Below are 22361 nucleotides of genomic sequence, written 5' to 3' on the forward strand. Positions count from 1 at the left end.
TGGCTGAGTTTCCCGAACTGACGGTCCCTACCTTCTCAGCCTCCATTGTCAAGCATGGAGTGGAACATTATATCCCCACGACTGGGCCGCCGGTGTTTGCTCGCCCTCGCCGGCTGGGTGAGGCTAAGCTGGCAATCGCTAAAGAAGAGTTTGCCATTATGGAACGGCTTGGGATTGTGCGGCGCTCTGACAGCCCGTGGGCCTCACCTTTGCACATGGTTCCGAAATCAGATGGAAGATGGAGGCCTTGTGGGGATTTCCAGCGCCTCAACAATATTACCGCACATGATCGGTACCCCGTTCCACACATCCAAGACTTTTCCGTCCACCTGACAGGAAATGTGATTTTTTTACAAGGAGAATTTGGTAAGAGGCTACCACCAGGTACCAGTTCATCCGCAGCATGTGCCCAAAACTGCAGTGATCACGCCATTTAGACTTTTTGAGTTTTTGCGGATGCCGTTTGGACTAAAAGGTGCAGCACAAACATTCCAGCGCTTGATGGACTCCGTGTTAAGGGGACTGCCTTTCCTGTTCACATATCTGGATGACATCCTAGTGGGCAGCGCCTCACCTGCAGAGCACCTGTTACACCTGCGGCAGCTCTTTGAGAGACTTAATGAGCATGGGCTGATTGTGAACCCAGCTAAGTGTTGCTTTGGACTATCAGAAATTGAGTTTCTGGGCCACCATGTATCCTCACGGGGAGTGGTGCCCTTACCGGCTAAGGTGGAAGCGATCACTGCCTTTCCACGTCCGAGAACCATAAAGGGACTGCAGGAATTCCTGGGCATGGTGAACTTTTATAACCGCTTCATCGCACATGCAGCTCACTTGATGCGTCCCTTGTATGAAGTTCTGAGGGGCAAGAAGGCCAAGCAGGACGTGGACTGGTCCCCAGAAAGGATCCTGGCTTTCCAGAAGGCCAAGGTTGCGCTCTCCAACACTGCCATGCTCGCCCACCCATCTCCAACCGCACCGGTAGCGCTCACCACCGATGCCTCGGACTATGCAGTGGGGGAAGTATGTGAACAGTGGGTGGCTGGAGCCTGGCAGCCTCTGGCATTCTTCAGCAAACAACTGCGTGACAATGAGAGGAAGTACAGCACATTTGACAGAGAACTCTTGGCTCTTTTCCTCGCCATACGTCGCTTTAGGTTTCTGTTGGAAGGCCGGCAGTTTACTGCTTTTGTGGACCATAAGCCCCTCACCTTCGCCATGTCCAAGACCTCGGAGCCCTGGTCTGGGCGGCAGCAGCGCCACCTCTCTGCCATTTCAGAGTTCACCACAGACATTCGGCATGTAGCTGGAAAAAACAATGCTGTGGCCGAGGGCACACGTGAACTCTGTGCACCTTGGAGTGGACTATGCTGCCATGGCCAGCGACCAGCTGACTGACTGTGACATCCAGGCCTACAGGACAGCCCCCACAGGGTTACGGCTGCAGGATGTGGTCTTCCATGACAGTGGGACCACACTCCTCTGTGGCGTGTCTACCGGACAGCCCCGCCCCATGGTACCTGCTGGCTGGCGACGGCAGGTTTTTGATGCGGTTCATGCTCGATCGCATCCGGGTGTAAGAGCATCCGTGAAGCTGGTGGGGGCAAAGTTCGTCTGGCCAGGCCTCAAGAAGGACGTCAGGAGCTGGGCGGCCTCCTGTGTGGCGTGTCAACGGTCCAAGGTACACCGTCACACCAAAGCCCCCCTGGAGCCGTTCCTTATCCCTGAGAGGAGGTTCGATCATGTGCATCTGGATTTGGTGGGTCCACTTCCTCCCTCTCAAGGCTTCACTCACCTCCTCACTATGGTGGACAGGACCACTAGGTGGCCGGAGGTGGTTCCTCTGGCATCGACGACATCTGCGGAGGTGGCGCCTTCATATCCACCTGGGTGGCCTGGTTCGGCATGCCGTTGGACGTCAATTCGGACAGAGGCTCCCAGTTCACCTCGGAGCTGTGGACAGAGGTGGCTAAAGGCCTGGGGGTGCAGCTACACCGGACGACGGCTTTCAACCCTCAAGCCAATGGACTGTGTGAGCGTTTCCATCGCACGATGAAGGCCGCTCTCCGAGCCACCCTCACTGACAGCAACTGGGTCGACCGACTGCCATGGGTCATGTTGGGCCTGCGATCTGCCCCGAAGGAAGATCTCCACTCGTCATCTGCAGAGCTGGTGTTTGGTCAGCCTCTGCGTGTCCCTGGAGAGTTCCTGCCAGAACCATCAGAACCCTGGTTGGTTACAGCAAGGCGGCCAGTCGTCAAGGAGCCGGCCCGCATGTTCGAGCCGGTTCCAGCTCATCACTGCCTTCCCCGGTCCTATGTCCCGAAGAACCTGATGGCAGCCGAATATGTATTCATTCGACATGACGCTCATCGTTCCCCACTTCAGCCACCATATGACGGCCCGTTTCACGTCCTCGAGGCAGGGCCGAAGAACCTTGTGGTGGATACGGGAGGTAGGCCTGTCCGGGTTTCAGTGGACCGTCTGAAACCTGCCCATGTCATGCTAGAGCAGCCAGTGGAGGTGGCGCAACCCCCGAGACTTGGGCGCCCCCCTAAGTCATCAGCTCCTGCAATGTCCCTTGCACCTGCCTTAACCCTGGTGCCGGTACTTGCACCTACTCCATTGGAGGTGCAACGCAGCCATTATGGTCGGGTGCTAAGACCTCCCAAAAGGGACTAAGAAAAGAGAAAAAACAAACAAACAAGCAAACATTTTTTTTGTTGCGTATTTTTGTTTTTTTGATAGTAGCACCATTCTGATTGTTCGGGGGGGACTGTGTGGTGTGCACCTTGAGGGAGGTTCTCCCAAGCAGAATGAAGTGGGTGTGTCGGTGACGTGTGTTGGTGATGGGAAGGGTCAAAAGAGGAAGTGCTGTGACGCACCAGAGGAGAGATGTTTGACAGGTAAACTGTCATGTGGCTGGAGGCAATAAAGAAAGCCGACTCGACTCCTTCGTCCGTCTCATTCTTTCCCAGCCTCCACAATATATACAATATCGACAATACACAGCTATGAAGTGAGCCACCGTCATTTTAATGAACACACTAAAGGAATTGTGTAGCACACCACTGAAGTCACTTTAATTATAACTGCATTTCCTGAAAAAATAAATTAAAAAAAACAACCCAAAACTATTTTGACTAAAGTATTATTAAAGAAAATAGGGAAATGGAACGTGGGAACAGTCAATGACTGAAAACATTTTATGATTAAAAACTAATTATTGTGACTGACCATGCAATGTAATTTTTGACATAAGGTGTTGTATTTAGTGACCGTTTGCAAGGTATCTTATGTAATATACTGCTAACAGGTTGTTGTTTTTTCTCCCCACCTCCTCAGAAGTTCTTCCACGCAAGTCACAGATTGTTTTCTTCAACGACCAAATCACACGTCGTGGCTCCCCTCCGCTGAGATATCAGGTGAAAAAGACCTGAGTTCGGTCATTGGAGAAAAAGGCGGTGCCTCTCTGAGATTGATGGATCTCACAGCCAATCAGGAGAGAGGAGTTTGTCCCGCAGAAATCGTCAATCTCAGATAAGCACCTGTAATTAAGAAGTTGGTGACTTTGTAAGTGTGCTATTGTATTTATGGAGAGAAAACAATTCTACAGTTATACAAAACAATTCTACAGGTACACAACTCATAGTACACAACTACAAATTCACTTTTACAAGTGCACAAACCTTTTTTACCAATGATACCGCCATATAAACGGGGCGCGTTTGAGTCAGCTGGAGTGTAGCGAAAGGTGAGTGGAGTGAGAGAGCTGGAAAACGTGCTGCGAGTTAGTGACTTGGAAGCCATGTTGTTTTGTTCCGGCTGTCAGTTACTGTTTCTTTATGGAAATAAAGCAGATTTTTGCAAGCTAATTTCTCCCCGTTTATTCCAGTGGTGTCCTAGAGGACTCTACAACACAGACACACCACATGCATCAGACACCAAACTCAGTGTGAACAGAGGCTAAGAACAGTAGCAGGCTGCTTGCAAACGTCGCCAATGTCGCAGTGAGCCCGGATGTCTGAGCTAACTTTAAGGTTATTAACGACGTACAATTATCGCAAAGTTTAAAATAACGCTGAATAAATAAACATCATTTTGTTGTGGAAACATTTGTCGCGCTATTTATTGACTCTTTCATGAAATGTTTTCTACTTTAGACATGTTATAAATCCAAACATGTTTACATACGTCCATATATACTCAATTAAAAACTGTTTATGCATTTTGTACCCCTATTCCTGAAGCTGTAGTGTATATAAACTCACACATTAACCCTAGTAAATAGGTCCAAAAAGGAGGAGAAAGAAGCTAATCTTATTCGATCCTCCCAAATATAATATTACCAAAACTATCTACCAAAATCAGCTTGTGTTGAATATGCTGCTTATTGCATCAAAAATCAAGATATTAATAATAAAATTGGGATTAATTGAGATTAATTTGCCCTCATTAAACAATTTTTTTGTCATAACGCTAGATTGTGCATTTATTTGGATATTGTGTTGTGACTGGCAGTTTTTGCACTTTTGCTCTGGTGGTGGTTTTCGCTGCACGATAAATGAATCCTTAAAAACAGTAAAAAGAAAAAAAAAATTCAAAGAAAATAAAAAACTTTTTTCATGCAAAGTGGACATCTTAAGTGTATTCGCTAAAACTTGAGGGAAATGAGTGCAGCTACATCCTGTTTACACAGATTTACGTGCGCAGAAAAAGAAACACAGCTCAGTCTCAAGCGAGGGCCAATGTGGCAGATGGGCCAGCAGTAGAGTAACATATGACTTTGTGCCCCGAGTGTCTCCAGTAGCAGCACGCCAGCCAAACCTTAGCCACTAATGAGGCCCTACACAAAGTCCCAACAGAGCCCACTCTAAACACTGAACCAGACAAACACATGAACAAGGAGACACAGACCAAGACGTACACACACACACACACACACACACACACACACACACACACACACACACACACACACACGCGCAAAGACAAAGACAAGCGCACACAAATATGTTCTTTTTTCTTTTCATAATAACCTTGGGCAGCAAAGCTTTAAATAAATGAAGAGACAAATATAGAGATGAAGGTGGCACACTAACATGGCATCTGTGTTTTTGTAGATTGGCACCGCGCGCTTGTTTTCAGTCCTGTGATAGGTGTGGGATGTCAGAACACATTGCTGCGTTAATAGTCATAGTTTCCGCCTCATGTTATTTATATGTGACAATGTTTGAGAAAATAATTGCCAAAATTGCCACCTGTTTAGAAAATGACTGTGTTTTTGTACCGTGTGGCTAAAAGTGTGTGCAGCTTAGTGATAAAGTTTTTGTATGTAAAAGAACGTCTTGGAAAACTGAGTTTAAATCGACATTTAGTCAGTGAATGTGATATCTATGATCATGGCTTAAAATCAGTAGTCTTCTGCGACACAGTGGGGGGTGAGGGGGTGGGGGTGGGTTTCACAAGCAGCCGTCAAGGCCTACATGTCAGTACACCACATAGTGTGACTGCTGTAACGAGCTACAGCTACTAACAGCCAACACAAAAGCAGCGATGACATAACGATCAAAGCAACATCAGTGCCGCACCAAAACAACAGTTCGCAGACTCCTTAAGTGGTAAAATGCTGGACCACGTTCATTTCCATACTGAGATTTTCCCCCTCATGGCTTGCTTCATTTATTTATTTCCTGAAAGCGCCGGCAGACAAAGTAGATGACGTACAGCAATGACACAGTTTCGCACTGAAGTACGTCATAGCATTTGTCACCTCCGATTCAGTGCAGTCAGTCTTACTGTTGAACACAAGTTTATGAAAAACCATATGGCAGTGTAGAAGCTAATAAAGCCACACAGTCTGTAGGACCCTTCAGTTTTACCACCTACGTTAGTTAGACTGATTGATAGACAGAAAGATGGATGAACCCTATTCATTTATAGTTCTTATTGAGAAAGACGGCATTCTTTTAATCATATAATACTTTCCAAGAATGAACTGGTAGAATTCATTGATAAACCATTTGACATGTACCAGTATGTACCAGCAGTGATGAAACAATATTTAAAACATTTGAGGACTGGTTAACATCTAGTTTGAGTCTGGTAGGTGGCATGTTGTCCATGTGGCTTTTCTCTGGTTACATGTAAAGGAAGTTAAGTTGTCTGTGTTTGTACCTATGAAACCCGCCAGCCCCAGATGTTCAGAAGATGGATGGATAGTTGAAAGAACGACGTGATTAATAGCTGTAGTTTAAGAAGCAATTACTGTTTACTTTTTGTTGAGGCTGAATCTGCAGTTGGACACATTTTACGGAGCTACTAAAAGCGACGTTCAATAAACCAAAAAGCTGAAACTATTCATGATTCATTGATGTTTATAAAACTTACAAAATGTTTCTTGGCAACAGAAGGGATGAGGAGTGCAATTTAAACAATGTGGCACTTATTTATTTATTAATATATATATTTCTTTTTACATCAACCCATAAATGAACTGTGGCTGTTTTACTAACATTATTGCTGCAGTGCAAACTTCAACAGATGATTATTTTTTTGGGAGTTTGAAACTGAAATATATTTCACTTGTTGTAGTTCTTACACACACACACACACACACACACACACACACACACACACACACACACACACACACACACACACACACACACACACACACACACACACACACACACACACACACACACAGAACTGAGCTGCACTGAAGCCTGAATGAGTGGAGCAAATAACAGTGGAAAGACAATAGACAACGAATGCCTGCGGGAGAGATGATATCTGATTACATCATGATGTAGTACAGCAGGTCTCAAGTGAAAGCAGACCACACTCCTATCCGGACAGTCAAGAAAGAAACATATAAGTACTTTATTAAGTCATTCAAAGCAAGTATAAAAGAGTTTCTTAATGTATTTATAATGCCTTATTCCGGATCATTCCTCCTCCCCGATGAAAGCTTTCTAATAAGATTATATTTTTTTAACACGGAGCTTATGAAAAGATCTTATGCAACTACTATAATAATAATTTTAAAAGAATTACTCTGTATTTTCACAGATCTTATAGATGCAGAACGTTTTTAAAATAAAGTGTTGCCTCTTTGTGACACTGGTAACTATCAGAAAATTAAAGGTGCAATGTTTATTAATTTTTTTGTTGGAAGCATTTAAAAAGCTAAATTCACAAACATGTAATTTAATTTCAAAGGTGTACTTGATTGGTGTATCTACTCTGGTTAGCAAAAGACCAAACTAGCCTCGGCCTGCAAGTCTGTGCAATCGCAGTTTATACCACACGATGGCAGCGGGAGTCACTCTCGTATCAGAGAGAAAACAAAGTGAAAGAAGGTGGTGACACGGATCGATAAAACGGTAAATATTACAATGGGTGAAGTTGTGGGCAACTACAGAGCAACGACAAACTGACAAAACCCCTGAGAGCCTGATTGAAGGTTGTCTCACTACTGCCACCCAGTGCCCAGGAGTGGTTCGATCATACAGATGCTTTTAACTGGAAAACAGCAAATCAATGAATCATCAGCACTGACAACTAAATAATTAAACTGATGCCATAACAATAATGGTACTATCTCTTAACATATTTTGCATGATAATCAAGTTTATGAATATGCAATTATCTTGAACGGGTAGGAACGTCAAATTTTTAATCAACAAATAACAGCTTTATTTCAAATTATAGAGTTGTTTTTTTTAATTCTACAACTACAAAAAGACAAAAGAATCTTGATTTATGAGTCAGCTGTAGAATTCCAGGTGCCTTGGGGGGTTGTTATAGGCATTTTCACCAATAGTAAGACAGCATCCTATCACTACTTCAAAATGATGGAACAATTCTAATAAGAATGCATTTGAAGATTTAGAGGAGATTTGCCACCAATTATAAAGCTGCACTGCAAGCACAGTTTGCCCAAACTCACACTGTTACACCACAGTCAGATATTACACAGACGTCATGTGTGCCCAAACACAAGGTCAGGCCCGGTTGTAGCACATTTAATTTTCTTTTGAAAGTATTGTGAGTCTGCTGATATTATTACAGAGCAACCTTGCCTGAAGTAATAAGTGTGAGATATACGAAACCCAAAAGCCATAGTCCACAAATAAACAATAACATTGGAATTGCCTTTTAAAAACTATACAATTTCTTTTTCTTTTGCAAGCAGACCACATGGGCTGACCAGCAGTTGTTGTGGGGAACAACTTAGGACACATTCAGTCGTAGGATCCAATGGAAAAAGATTTGCTGTGCATCATTACAACTTCTTTGAACTGTGCAGAATTACAATACAGTCTATGATCTAACGTGAGTTATTAACTAATGGAAAGATGAATATGTATCACGCATGCTGTATAATCCCTGCGGACAGTGTAATACCGGCCCGGTGACTCAGTTCGATGCATTTCAGATCATGCCTTTTACAGGAGAGTGCAGTGGGAGTGCTACCCAGAGTGTCTCTTTGTTATCTTAACACAATGTTATTGTGTTTCAGCGAGCGGGATCTTGAGCCAAATAAATTTTGAGGATGCAGATTGTTTCGTGATACACACACCGTGCCAAGAGCTGATGGCGTGCTGTGTTTTATGGGTTGAAAATCAGAAGAAGAAAGTACAAGAGCAGGGAAAAGAAAAGAGTGCGACTCTCTTACCTTAAGAAGCACTTCAGCACGTCAAACTGTAAAAGAGAAGGAGCAAAAACCGGGGAGAGGCAGAGGAGAGAGGGAGAAACAAGGTAGGAGAGAAAAAAAAGAGACGGGAATTAGATTACAATACTGTGAAGAGCAACAACTTTCCAAGACACTTTTGCAAGAAAACATGGACGTCAAATATAGAGAGATTTCAAGAGGGTGCTTTCATTTCAACAGGAGTCCTATTATGTTTATGTCTGTAGTACTGTTCCCCTGTCTTCTCCCCCGTACACATACCCGCATCTACACATATAGTCCTGTATGCACAATGATGAATTACTTTTCTTAAGGATGCCTACAGGTGTCTTGTCCAATTACATCTATTTATTTTCTACATACAGGGTCACAGGGGCTCTGGAGCTGATGCCAGCTCCCTATGGGCGAAGGCAAAATACACCCTGGGAAGGTCGCCAAGTCCGTCCCAGACAAACACACCTGAAAAGACTCAATACGTGCACAAGCAGGACATGAAGCCTCCATACAACCAGGACTCAAACCAGTGACTTTCTCCCTATGAGGCAAGAGTTCTAACCACTACACCACTGTACACAATTTCCAAGCCTTTTTATTACAGATACTGATGAACATAATAATTCACTGCACTGCTATAAAATACAATAAAAAAGTTTAAATATGAGAAATAATTCAATTACAAGCAATGTATCACACGTGTGATTCATTCCGAATAAATTATTTCACCGTCCAAACAGGTGGTTTGACAGCTTTGATTTCAAATCTGGAGAAGATTTACACAAAGACGCAAAGCAAAGCCCTTTCTGCCGCTCTGGAAACCATTTGGTGGTCACATCATTGAATAAACTAGAACGAGCTGCTCTTGAATTACCTTTTGAAGAGGGTTTTTAAGAAGATAATCTGCAGAATTTAACCTGACAAACAACTCAAAACAAACAGTCTCGGCATCGACCCCGGTAGATTATCTGAATATCTGAGACATGGATATTTATTTCTTGTTCTTGTTTTCCTCTGCAGCTCCAAACCTTGTCAAAGCTGACTGTGGAGAAGGTAGTAGGGAACTCGAACTGGTATGCTAGATGTTGTTTTTGTCTGTCATCCATATCCAGCCACTGTCTTTCCGCACATAATACTGTCATATACTCCTGGCTGCAGTCCACACAGTGTGGACAAGAGAGGACAAAGGTGCACACAGTCACAAGAAAAAAACACCAATGATTACTATAATGACTACAAAATGGGCAAATTCTCAGGAAAATTTTAAATCAAGATTCTATGGTGAAGTAATATCAAGTATACAGTGAAAGTTGACCTGGATCAATCAATAAACTGTCCATTTATTCCTCGAAAGGTCATAGAAGTAGTCTCCTGATACCGTTTAGTTTATTTTTATTTATATACATTTTACAGTTTTAATGTTTTTTTAATCACCTCACTACACGATGAATGGTACAGAAGAGTAATCACAGAATATAACAGTACAACGGGGAACATTTAGGGAAACATAAAGAAAAGAGACAGTTTCCACGGCGTAATTTCATGGACTGAGAGGATTTCATTGTGAGGTTGAGTATTTATAATTTTTGATTTAGAAGATTTCAGGTAACTTAGCTTAAGTTACAGTGGCTCTAGTGCAACTCCAGCAAAAGTTTTGTTTTGGTTTTCGAGGGAAAAGTTTCAAGCGGACTTTCTGACAGCCACAAAACATGTGATGTGCGAGTCTGGACAGCCATGACTGTCAACTGCAACTTGACTGGTCGGTGTATATGTGATACTCACAAAATGTGTTTTGTTTATTATTACTGTCTAAAACAATTAAATACATCTTCAATAGAAGGAAAATAATCAGCCTGCAAGACAGCAACACAATTGACATGCTGTACCACCAAATGGACACTGGGTGGCAGCACCCTCCAGCAGCGTCACTCGGGGACCCTTGGCGAGCCGCCGAGCAAGTTGGGTTCATACTCCGGTTGAATGGAAAATGAACAGCTGTGTCCCTGCGTCGCTGATTTCATTACAACTTTTTCATTATTTACAGGTTGGTTACTCACACGCTGTGTTATTACAAATGTTAATAAGTTAATATGAATCCGCGGTGATGTGTTTTCTGTAAGCTAAATGTAGGTAATATGTAAGCATTTGAGTCTGTCTGTATACACCTCAGGAAATGGCGGCCGCCGTCCGATTCGACTGTTTTCTTTAGTTTATTTCTTTCGGCTCCACGACATTTGTGGGTTATTTCTCTGTGTGTGGCGCAGTGTTCAAGGGGTAGTAAGTTGGTGTTGCCGTTCAGATCAGGGTGAGCTACTGCTGGGGCCTCGTTTGGCAGCGCACAGGTTAATAACAGACGAAAGGTACACTTCAGTGCATTGGTTTTGGCGCCAATTTATGAGGCAGCCATCTTTATGATTATAGTTGCGTTCGGATTGTGGTAATGTAATACATTGTAGCTGCAAAGGGAATTTATTCTGTTGTATAAAGTGAACTCTTGCAAAATGTAGTTATAACAGTAATACTCTTGATGAGAAGACAGAGGTTTAAGGGAAGAAAGTGAAGACATGATTGATGAGAGACAGAAAATGTGATCTAAAGAGAAAATGTGTGTTTTGGTTTCATGCTACTTTTGATAAGTTATTGTTTAAGAAAATATGTCAGGAGACATTTACTGTCTGAAGACAGATCTATGAAGGATGCATTACTTCATGTTATCCAAGTGTGGATATAACTTGTGCTTCAATACAAAGCAAACAAAATAATTCACAAATGCAGTTATAGTGTTAAAATAAAGATGTGAATAAAGATATACTCCGGTTGAATGGAAAATGAACAGCTGTGTCCCTGCGTCGCTGATTTCATTACAACTTTTTCATTATTTACAGTGAACACCCATCAACGGGTTATCTATACATCTGCCAGCGGAGACCTAGCCGGGACCCGCTACATATACAAATATCATGAGATAAAAGTGTTAATGTAGAATTTTAGAAAAGGGTAAAACATTTACATAATCTTTTTTTCCCCCCTTCAATATGGAGGAGAAGCTTCTAGTCTTGCTTGGAGTTTCCATTGCATTCGTTTTTACTGTTTGAGGCCTACAAGCATCCTGATATCTGTCTTTCATTTACAGGCTCAAACACTAAGAACATTACAGTCCTTCCTGTATCTATGGAGGCAGCCACAACAACAATATGGAATATGCAACATGTACAAAAAAATGACGGTCATAACAACCTGGCATGCATGTCACGGCTAATTTCGGAAACCTACTTTATTATGTATGCAGCCAGTGGAGTCATTGCCTGAGGATTGGTGTGGCATCCAAGGGACTATGCCGTACACCTTATTACTTCACCAAGCTTGTGTAGACTTCAATAAATGTTTCTGTGTAATATGTCTGACTTCCAGTGTCTCGAACTGTTTTTCCAGTTGATGAGGGGTTATGCTCATTTCACCTACATTTGAATGTGAAATAATTTGTTAAACTAGATGCGTTTTCAGACGAAAACCCAATATCAAACACACCCAAGTGCATATAAATCCATCCAACTTTACTGCTTCATCCAACTGGGAGTCACAGTGTGCTGGAGCTGATCCCAGCTGATAAAGGGTGTAAGCGTCGGTACACAGTGCACAGGTCGCCAGTTCATTACGGGGAAAACACAGAGAGAAAGAGAGGCAGTCACAGGAACTCAAATTGGCACCTATGGGCAAATTAGAGACACAAACTGGCCTCAAAAGCATGATTTTGGACTGTTGGAGGAAACTGTACCTGGAGAAGCTGGAAGAAACCCAAACGCACATAAGTAGAATAGGCAAACAGCACAGAAAGGCTCCTTGGGCTCAAACAAAGAACAATCTCCCTTTGAGGTGAGAGTGCTACGCTACTACACCACTATGAGTCACTCAATGATGTAAAGAGCCTCAAGTACAAGAAAAAATAACTTATAGATAAATTCTTTGAAAGAGAAAATCAAGTTATGGGCTGTAATTCTCATATATATTAGCAGTAAACCTGCTATAAGTCGCAATTTGACCCTTCTGGTCGGCAGGATGTAGTTTCTGTGGCCCTCACAATGATCAGTGAGCCGTCAGTCGTCTATTACATTTTCATTGGGTATCTCTCTCTCACTGAGATATTTACAGTTTTCTAACTGCACCGATACCGAAGTCATTCTTTTTGAGGATTGTCATGACAGCATGTGCAAAATACACATAGCCAGTCATTATCATTAATTATCTACGATATATTAATACAGGACAGGTGTGACTCATATAAAGTATTATAGCCTGTAATTAAGCAGTGCATAAACAACATGACACCGTATCCATACACTTTAAAATCAATCCGACTCCCATGAGTGCATGCAGACATTCAAACTGTCATGCAGGCACGCACAGACACACACACGCACGCACGCACGCACGCACGCACGCACGCACGCACGCACGCACGCACGCACGCACGCACGCACGCACGCACGCACACACACACACACGTACGCACGCACATGCGATCAGAGTGTTTCATTAGTGAGGAGCAGATAGATAACTCTCCCGAAGGAGGCATTGACCAAGGGGCCATTGATCCACTGAGCTAAGCCAATGTGTGTGTGCGCCGACATGTCTGTGTATGCGTGCGTGTGTGGAAAGTGGCCTACTGATGGAGTCTTTAAGTTGTTAGAGTAAGCACAGTAAATCTAATCCAGTTGTGTTTAATGGGAAGAGAAAGAAACAGGCTGCTGACATATTAATTAGGCCCAATTACTTCGTCCAATCACTGCCGTCTCATTCACTCACCAGAGAGAGAGCGAAAGATGCACACAAAGAAGGAAAGAGCATCAGCAATATTTATGTCTTGGCAAACTACCATAAGAAAAGATTGATAGCACTTGAATGATAAATAAAAAAAAAAACATATTTATTCTACTTACCGAATGACAACATAGTGCATTTGGACGCATCTAATTTCATTTGATCTCATTCAAGCCTGGCAGAGTACTGAGGCGTAAATCAATCTGGCTAAAATTGGAATCACTAAATTATACAGTCTTATTGATGATTCAATAAAGCTTGTTGCTATCAGGGGTTGTGATCATGACTTATGGTAATAATACAATGACACAGCCATATTTCCAATAATGACTTCATTGTAAACACTAACAATCACAGCAGAAACACTATTCCTGGTAATATGTCATCTGTCCAAGTGTGTGTGTGTGTGTGTGTGTGTGTGTGTGTGTGTGTGTGTGTGTGTGTGCGTGCGTGTGTGTGTGTGTGTGTGTGTGTCCATTTACATGTGGGGGGTTTGTAATTAGCTTTCTAGCTTGTTCTCTTACATTGAATGTGAGGGTAATTGGGGCTTTTTGGACACTCGCTCTCAATCTCTGTCAATGCAAGTGTGTGTATGTGTGTGTGTGTGTGTGTGTGTGTGTGTGTGTGTGTGTGTGTGTGTGTGTGTGTGTGTGTGTGTGTGTGTGTGTGTGTGTGTGTGTGTGTGTGGTTCTGTGCGCGCGTGCGTGCATGTGTTGTAGTGTTTGAATTCTGGAGGATGGCCAAACCATTACTGTGTGCTCAGCCTGCTCTAAAGCAGCTTGTGATTCATTAGTAATGAGTCCATTTGCAAACTAAATGAGTGTTTGAGTGGCCGAACGGCGACGTGTGCAATGATTGTGTCCACTTACTCGACTCATGTTGCTCTCCTACGTTGTAGTGAAACACACTCTCACACTCTGTGGAAGTACGTTGTAATGTTGTAGCTGTGCTCGCCAGTGTGTGTGTGCGTGTGCGTGTGTGTGTGTGTTTCTTCAGCCAGCATGAGAAGCTCATGTGGAGATAATGAAGTCAGTCAGTTGTGCCATTAATTACTGTTTTACACCTGCTTGTCTCAGCTAATTAGACATGCTGACACACAAACAAGTACATACACACACACACACACACACACACACACACACACACACACACACACACACACACACACACACACACACACACACACACACACACACACGCGCACACATCCACTTACTTCTCAACACACACCGCATAGCATTACACATGTTTGCGCACACACAGAAGCACTTCTGTCACACTCACACACAAACTTCGAGACCAATTTTTTTCCCTTTTTAAATGCCATAGAGTCAAAAATACATTCTAATTTTCACTTTGCGGAAGGTGAGATGGCACTGCTAAACACAGCATGGTTTGGGGATCTCTCTCGCTCTCTCTCATGCTATCTCTCTTTTTAGTCTCATATACAAACACATCTCTGTACGCTTCCCTCTCCCTTTCTCACTCTGTCATTCTCGCGTCCACACACTCTTCCTGCTTGCATGTATTCAGTTCCCACCGTCTCTCCGTATACCGTATAGTGGATTCTGCGTTTCTGATACACTAAACACACAATCTTGAGTGTATGTGTGTGTGTGCGTGTGCGTGTGCATGTGCGTGACTCTTCCTAGCCCATTTACTCAACAAAGGCCACAGCTGCTGCTGGTTTGCTGAATAAAAGATGACAGAGTCGTAATATCAGGAGATTACCGCTAACGAAACAATGATTTTGTCCAATTTAAATAGCGACATCAATTGTATCACAGGCACTTTGCACGTCAACTGTGATATGATAATGTTTTCAACCAAATGAAAACAGTTTCAACAGCAGACAGAGACTCCCTGACTCCATCTCTCTCCTCCTTTTGTTCTCTCTCTCCAACACATTTCCGCACACACACACACAGAGAGAGAGAGAGAGAGAGAGAGAGAGAGAGAGAGAGAGAGAGAGAGAGAGAACGAAGCGCATATGGCTATTTCTCTCCTCTTTGAAGGGTTGCTTTGAAGCTATGGCACCCGTATCGATTGGCGCTCAGATGAGCTCGCTCCACCAGAGCCCTGCGATTATCTGTCGCTTTATTTCAAACAGAGCGCAAGAGGGGGAGGCTTACACACCCATCACTCACCCGCACTCTCACAGTCAGTTATACACTCATACATGAAGCACACACACGCACGCGTACACGCACACATCAACGCACAATCGGGGATAATGAGACGAGCTTACACACTGAATCCCAATACTTAAGACAAGCTGCGCTTCAGAACTGACAAGTGAGCAGTGAATGTTAAGACAGTGAGGACAGAGTGAAAGAAAGAGACTATAAACTCTCACAAAGTGATGAAACTTAAGAGAAAAAATTTTCTTTCCACGGCTTCGCCCCGATTTGAACAAATCTGCCTCTCCACATGCATTATGAACATAATTTGTTCAAAAAGATCATTTGTACTAGAATACAAAACTCATCTGGAAAAAGGTGCCGTTTGGGGTCAAGGCTGAAACCTGACCGTCGACTTAAAATACTTTCGAAGCCCCAAAGACAAAAACCCTCTGAAAATAAATAAAATCCCAACGGAGATAGAGTGGCCACTGTGGTCTGCTTGTGCAGACTGTAGCAAAGATTATTCAAAGAGGTAATTTTTGTCTCATGCCCATAGGAGTAAGGCAGAAAGTGAACTAGGGTGACATAAAATGTTAATGGTGTGCCCACAGCAGCAGAACTTCATAAAAGACTTGATTTAGGAACTACAGTGGCTTTCAGGAACAACGAACGCTGTCACATCACACGCACACACACGCAGCTGGAAACACACATACAGACACACTTAGGCGACAGGAACACTCGCGCTTTGATTAATACCCGGGGCTACACTGCTAAGGCGTTACTGAGAATAAACAGTTCTGAGTGTGTAGTTCATGCAACACAACTGGAAGCACAATCAAACAATAGGAAACGCACACATCCACACACACGGACTCAGATGAATAAACAAATAGGCATACTGTAATACAACAACAAAACAATTCTGAATCACACACATGCTGCTTTAAATTTTTTTACACGTCAATCACAGTTAGTCAAACAGCTTAATGAACTATGAATGGCTCAGGGTTTCTGAGGAAGCGTTTGTGATACTACAGAGAGGTCAACCCCCTCGGTGGGACTTAATGAGGCCACAAACACACACCCCCCCCACACACACACACACACGGACGCACACACACATACACTAGATTCAACCACGTGGTCATTAAACAAATCTCTAATTATGCTAATTGTCAAGCCTCTTCTTGATGCTTGTTTGGTTGATCAAAAAGCTGAGAAGTCATTAGGCAGAAAAGAAAAATGCATACTGTACACTTTTACGCACATCACCGTCAACACAAACAGTGCACTGTTATCATATGACAAAATGCAAAATGAAAAGATGAAGTGAAAGTATCATTACAAGTTAAATTACAAATATGAACAAATGTGTTTTTTCTGGGTTGGGCTTGGCAGCCTTTCTGTATGTGAGTTATGCATATGTACTCAGTTTCTTCTCGCCGTCCAAGAATATGCTTTTGAAGTTGATTGTGGACTGTAAATTGTCTGTGACTGTGAATGTGAGAGTGCATGATTGTCTTTGTGTCTGTGTTTTCCTTCTAATGGACTGGCGACCTGACTATGGCGTACTCTGCCTTCAGCCATAGTCAGCTGGGATTTTATAAAGTTGGATAAACCGCCATGGAAGACGGTCTTCTATCATTACTGACCAACAGAAAATTTGACAGTCAGTCAAGGTGAGCATAAGCATGAAATCGTCTTATTGTTCACAAAATTCAGTTACTAAAATCCCCTTCAATGTTTTTGTTTTTAGTTTTACATGTTACAAAGGGGATTTCAGCAATTCACCACTGCATTGACTCATTCTCTCATGAGGGACAAGGCCAACACCGAGGGAATCCCCAGTTACACTCTTGACTACAAAAAGACAGTGAGACCACGAGCATCATTAGCCCCTCACACACAGAGATGCTGCGACGTTCCCATAATGAGTTCTCCCGCTCTACACCAGATTCTAGCGGCTCACACACACCAAATCCAGATGACACCACCCACCGTGAGATCTTTTACAGAGATAGAAAGAGCTGGATTCCCACCAATGAGACGTGATAGAAGTGTGACGCATTACTCCCTCTGTGTGTGTGTGTGTGTGTGTGTGTGTGTGTGTGTGTGTGTGTGTGTGTGTGTGTGTGTGTGTGTGTGCGTGCGTGCGTGCGTGCACGTGGCCTGCATGTTCAAACCCTGTCTCACCTCTGTTCTGCCTCTGCTACTACCTTCGATGCTGGCACAAAGGCGCCACAGGGGAAGAGTGACTTCAACCCCAACTTCACCTCTGTGCCATTCGCATATGCTGGTAGTGAGGCAAACTACAGGCACAAACAAACTGTCAGTATTGGTACACATCACCTGGGGGCCATAAATGTCTGTGTCACGTATGAATGTGTGTCAACAGCATATTGTATACTGTATGTTCAGACGTTTTGCTGCATAAGCAAAACCTTTTACCTGCCGGTGAAAGCAGAAGGTGATCGCGAACACAGTGACAATTCATTAACATCTGTGTTCTGAGTCTGTTACTTTTTACCTATGTTTGCTTGTACTGGGGGCATAACTTAATTTAACTTTCTGTCCAAATCAGTGGTTAAGGATGTATTATAACACCACCACTTAGCACTCAAAGGAGGGTAATGGTTCTGTTTTTCACATATTATGAGTGACTTTTCTTAGATTTGCATAGAATATGCCAGTGTTGACCGTTTGATGTACATATTTGAGGGAGAACGTGGTTTAAAACAAGACACTGATGCTGTGCTGATCAGGCAAAAATATACATGTGGTGATGTTGTTCTTCATAATGTAACAAAACTTTCAAAGTAATGTATTAATAAAATTTAATATACCACCTTACTCACTTTATGTTTCTAATTGATACAATTAATATGCATCAAATTGTCATATTCCTGCATGTGGAACTATATATTTTCATGGCAAACCATTAAATAGCGGTTAAGAGATTTCATTGTGAATGAAAGTGTTGTACTGACTGCCATCACCACCCCAGTCCTTGTACTGTGGCTGAAAGAGTCCAACCCCTTCAAACTCGACTTGCTTTCTTGAAAATGGGGTCAGAGGTGGCAGGAGCCTATCTCAGACAAGGCATGGACAATATAATGCAGGGCACCGGTGCAGTATATGGCAGACAAAGAGAGAAACACAACTACTCATACACAACTTCAGCCACAAGTTACCCTGAGAAGCATGTCTTTGGACTGTAGGAGGGGAACACAAGGAGAACACACTATCACATAGAGTGACGCCCATCACTCTGCGGAGGAAAACAAATTTCAGCTGCTTGTATCCGCAATCTCATTCTTTTGGTCACGACCCAAAGTTTATGACCTTAGGTGAGGGTGGGGATGTAGACCGATCGGCAAACTATATGATAAAGCCGATATATTTACAAACAAACTGGAATTTGTAGCCATCAAACTGTGTTTGTGTTTTGCTAACTGACGGCATCTTCGAAAACCTGCCCGCATGGGTTTCTGGGATATCGAAGATGGCGTTGCGGCAGCTCAAAGGAAAATATCAACATTTCACCGATTCAGCCTGAAAAAAAAGCCAGACTTTCTCAAAGAAAGCGTATTCAAGCCACGAGAATAGTCTTAAATGTTGTGAAACTGACCGTTAATCGTTTTTCCAGTGTAAATCGTGATCTCACGAGATCGAGTGTACAAACGGGATCTTGTGACACAATACCTCAAAAATCTTGTGGATTTTTCGTGACCGCAAGATGTCAACAATCACGCGTATGTTTTGTGAAATTTAAGTGCTGAAAATACACGTTTGTAGGAGTGTAATGACAAAGTTCCTTCAGAAAGGTACTGACAACGTATTAGAGATGTACATCAACAACTACAAAGGGGTCCTAAATGGTTTAATTTTTCCCGTTTGGATTCTGGCAGAGTAACTTGAAATGCTTCCATGGACCATGGACTCAGACTTAGAGGTTCTGGATCTGAACCACTTCACAATCAGCAGTAAACTCTTCCAGTGTTTCATATGAGACTAAATCAAATATATTATATGTATATTACAAAATAGTATGTTTGGAATTGTGTTTAACTCACATTACATTATCAGATATTCTAATGAAATGTAATTATTTGAATAGAATATTTTATATGTATTTTGCCCCTACTGTATTTCTCAGATGACTATTTGGAAGGATTCATCCATGAGCTGGAGTCACAGGACATTTGTCTATAATGCATGCATAGTTTAGATGTGAGTACGGTACATGCATTTTATGGGAGTGTACGTATCTAAAGAAAGGACTGATTAGTCAACACAACACTTCCCACCTGTCTGGCTATATATGTGCATGCCTAAATGTGTAAGCCCTTGAATATGTGTGTATACGAGCGAGGAGGTCTAGAGCGGTTGAGAGAGGGATGTCTGGGTGAGTAGGTTTAATAGCTGAGGTGGGAGGTTTATGTGCATAAGTGCACCTAAGAGAACCTAAAAGAAATGAGTGTGAGTGAGAGAGAGTGAGAGACAGTGTGTGTGTGTGTGTGTGTGTGTGTGTGTGTGTGTGTGTGTGTGTACTCGTTATCTTGGTATCCAACCATTGCAATCAGCGGTAATCCTGACTCAGCATCAATAATGACCCCATTAGTCACAAACCCCTACTGGTGCGCAAAAACACACACACACACACACACACAGTCAGGCTGGAGCACACACACATCCACAAACTGCCAGATGGACACCTCTTCTTATCAAGGTGTATGTGCAGGTGCACCTAAATCATTCTGTGGTATATACAAAAGGGTATGGAAGCTGTACAGATCCGACATATAACACTTGGTTTCTCCCATTTTTATCCATCAACCAACGCTGCTTCAGTTGAATCAGTGATCTTCACACCACAGCCAGAGCTGCTGCAGATTAAAAAAATGTGTAATGTCATTTCAGCACAGCTTTTTTGTATTGGTGAATTTTAAGGAAGGTCACCTTTTGTGAAAAAAAAAACTTATACAAGATTGTAACATTAAACATTGTGTATTTTTTTCAATTTATGCCCTTTTTTTCATTAATAATCAAGAAAAGGATTGTTTTGTCTTTATTTTTCTATGTGGTTAAACCCCTACTTATTAAATATGCACTGTTTGGTTTGATTATGTCCTGGAATATACATTTTTAATCATATGCACGCAGAGACAAAAGTTTGCATTTGACTTTCACAATGTAAGAAAAGACTTCTTCAAAAAAATCTAAAACAAATACCCACAATGTGTCTGGAAGGACATGGAGAATCATATTCAAATATACGGCAACTTCCTAATGAAATTCAAGCCTATGTCTAATTCTGTACTTGTGCGCTAACTCAAATCTTTGTGGATTATTTTTTTCTATTGTCACACAGACTCAGTGATTCAGTTCGATATGCGAGCAACTGTGGAGGTCAATGCGCGCTGTGGAGGACACCTTGCTATTGTCCCTTTATCAAAGAAGAGAAGCGCATGTATATCTGTCTTTGTGAGCATTTGAATAGCGCTGTTTCTTGACATCGATTTATATGTGCTTGCGTTGAAAGAGAGATTAGAAAAGAAAGGTGGGGAAAAGTTGATGAGAGACTCAAAACATTAGAGTTAAGCAACTAACTGGCATGAACCCCCCCCCCCCCCCAAACACACACACACACACACACACACACACACACACACACACACACACACACACACACACACACACACACACACACACACACACACACACACACACACACACACACACACACACACACACACACACACACAGGCTGAAATGCTCTGTGAAAAGCAGTGTTGCTGACAGTGCAAAGGGGAAAGTTCATGTATCAAAGGTTAAGATCAAGTCAGCAAGATTGGACCCAACAGGGGACTTCACCTCTGCTGGACCCGGTCTGCATGTCGACTGCGAGCATATGTTGGTGAGACACGCTTATGCACATATCTATCAAACTTTCTATTATAAGAGAATGTGTGTACGTCACAAAGTGCACAGTAGGTAGGCAATCCTCCCTTTATATGTCTTGTGTGCGTGTGTGCGTGTGTGCGTGTGTGTGACCCTTTGCCCTACATCCTGACAGGAAGAGCCAGCGGGCTAAGAGAAGAATGCTGGACCCTGAGGTGTCAATCATGAATTCAGATTGACAGACGAGTTAGCTCGCGCTGCTCTCACATTCACCCACACACTCTCCCTCTCAGGACTGCACTCTGTCACTCTCTCAGGCTGACTGTCTTTCACTCCCTCTTCCTGTCTCTGTCTCCTCTCTGTTTCCTCTCCGTCTTTGTGCTCTGTCAGTTCCTCCCTCTGTCTCTGTTTTTTTGTCTGTCTCACAGTCTGTGTCTGTACATTCACATGCTGTTTGCAGTTTGTCAACTTCCGCCCCCCCATTCGCTGTCTCTGTCTCTCAGCATGTCTCTCCTCTTTCTCTCTGACAGATGGGTGCCTCAAACCATTTCTGTTTTCTCTCTATCTCGATACATTGCCGTTCTTTGGTTTAATAATTTTCTCCCCAGCATGACGGTGGTCATTTGTGAAGTTCCCACTGCAGCGTGACAAGCTTAGGCTTTTAAATGATACCTTTGAATGTACGCCAACATATTTGTTTTGACAAGTGCAAGGTTGTTTACCACTTGAAAAATGTATGCTGTCGGTTATAAGTGTGGGAATAAATGTCAAAAAGTAAATGAAAATATAATAGCTGCTCGAAAAGGATGGCATTATTCAAATAC

At 42.8% G+C, this 22361-nt stretch overlaps 1 protein-coding gene across 1 annotated transcript in view; it reads right to left on the reverse strand.

The window, feature by feature from the left end:
• ptprdb (protein tyrosine phosphatase receptor type Db) overlaps positions 1-22361 on the reverse strand; it is a 168477-nt gene that overhangs the window by 129787 nt on the left and 16329 nt on the right. Inside the window, exon 2 of the mRNA XM_080464251.1 lies at positions 8684-8709. The gene's annotated coding sequence lies outside the window, so the exon portion shown is untranslated. The remainder of the gene's footprint in view (positions 1-8683; positions 8710-22361) is intronic.

The sequence above is a fragment of the Lipophrys pholis genome (genome assembly GCF_963383615.2).
Source record: "Lipophrys pholis genome assembly, chromosome: 5".
Taxonomy (NCBI): Eukaryota; Metazoa; Chordata; class Actinopteri; order Blenniiformes; family Blenniidae; genus Lipophrys; species Lipophrys pholis.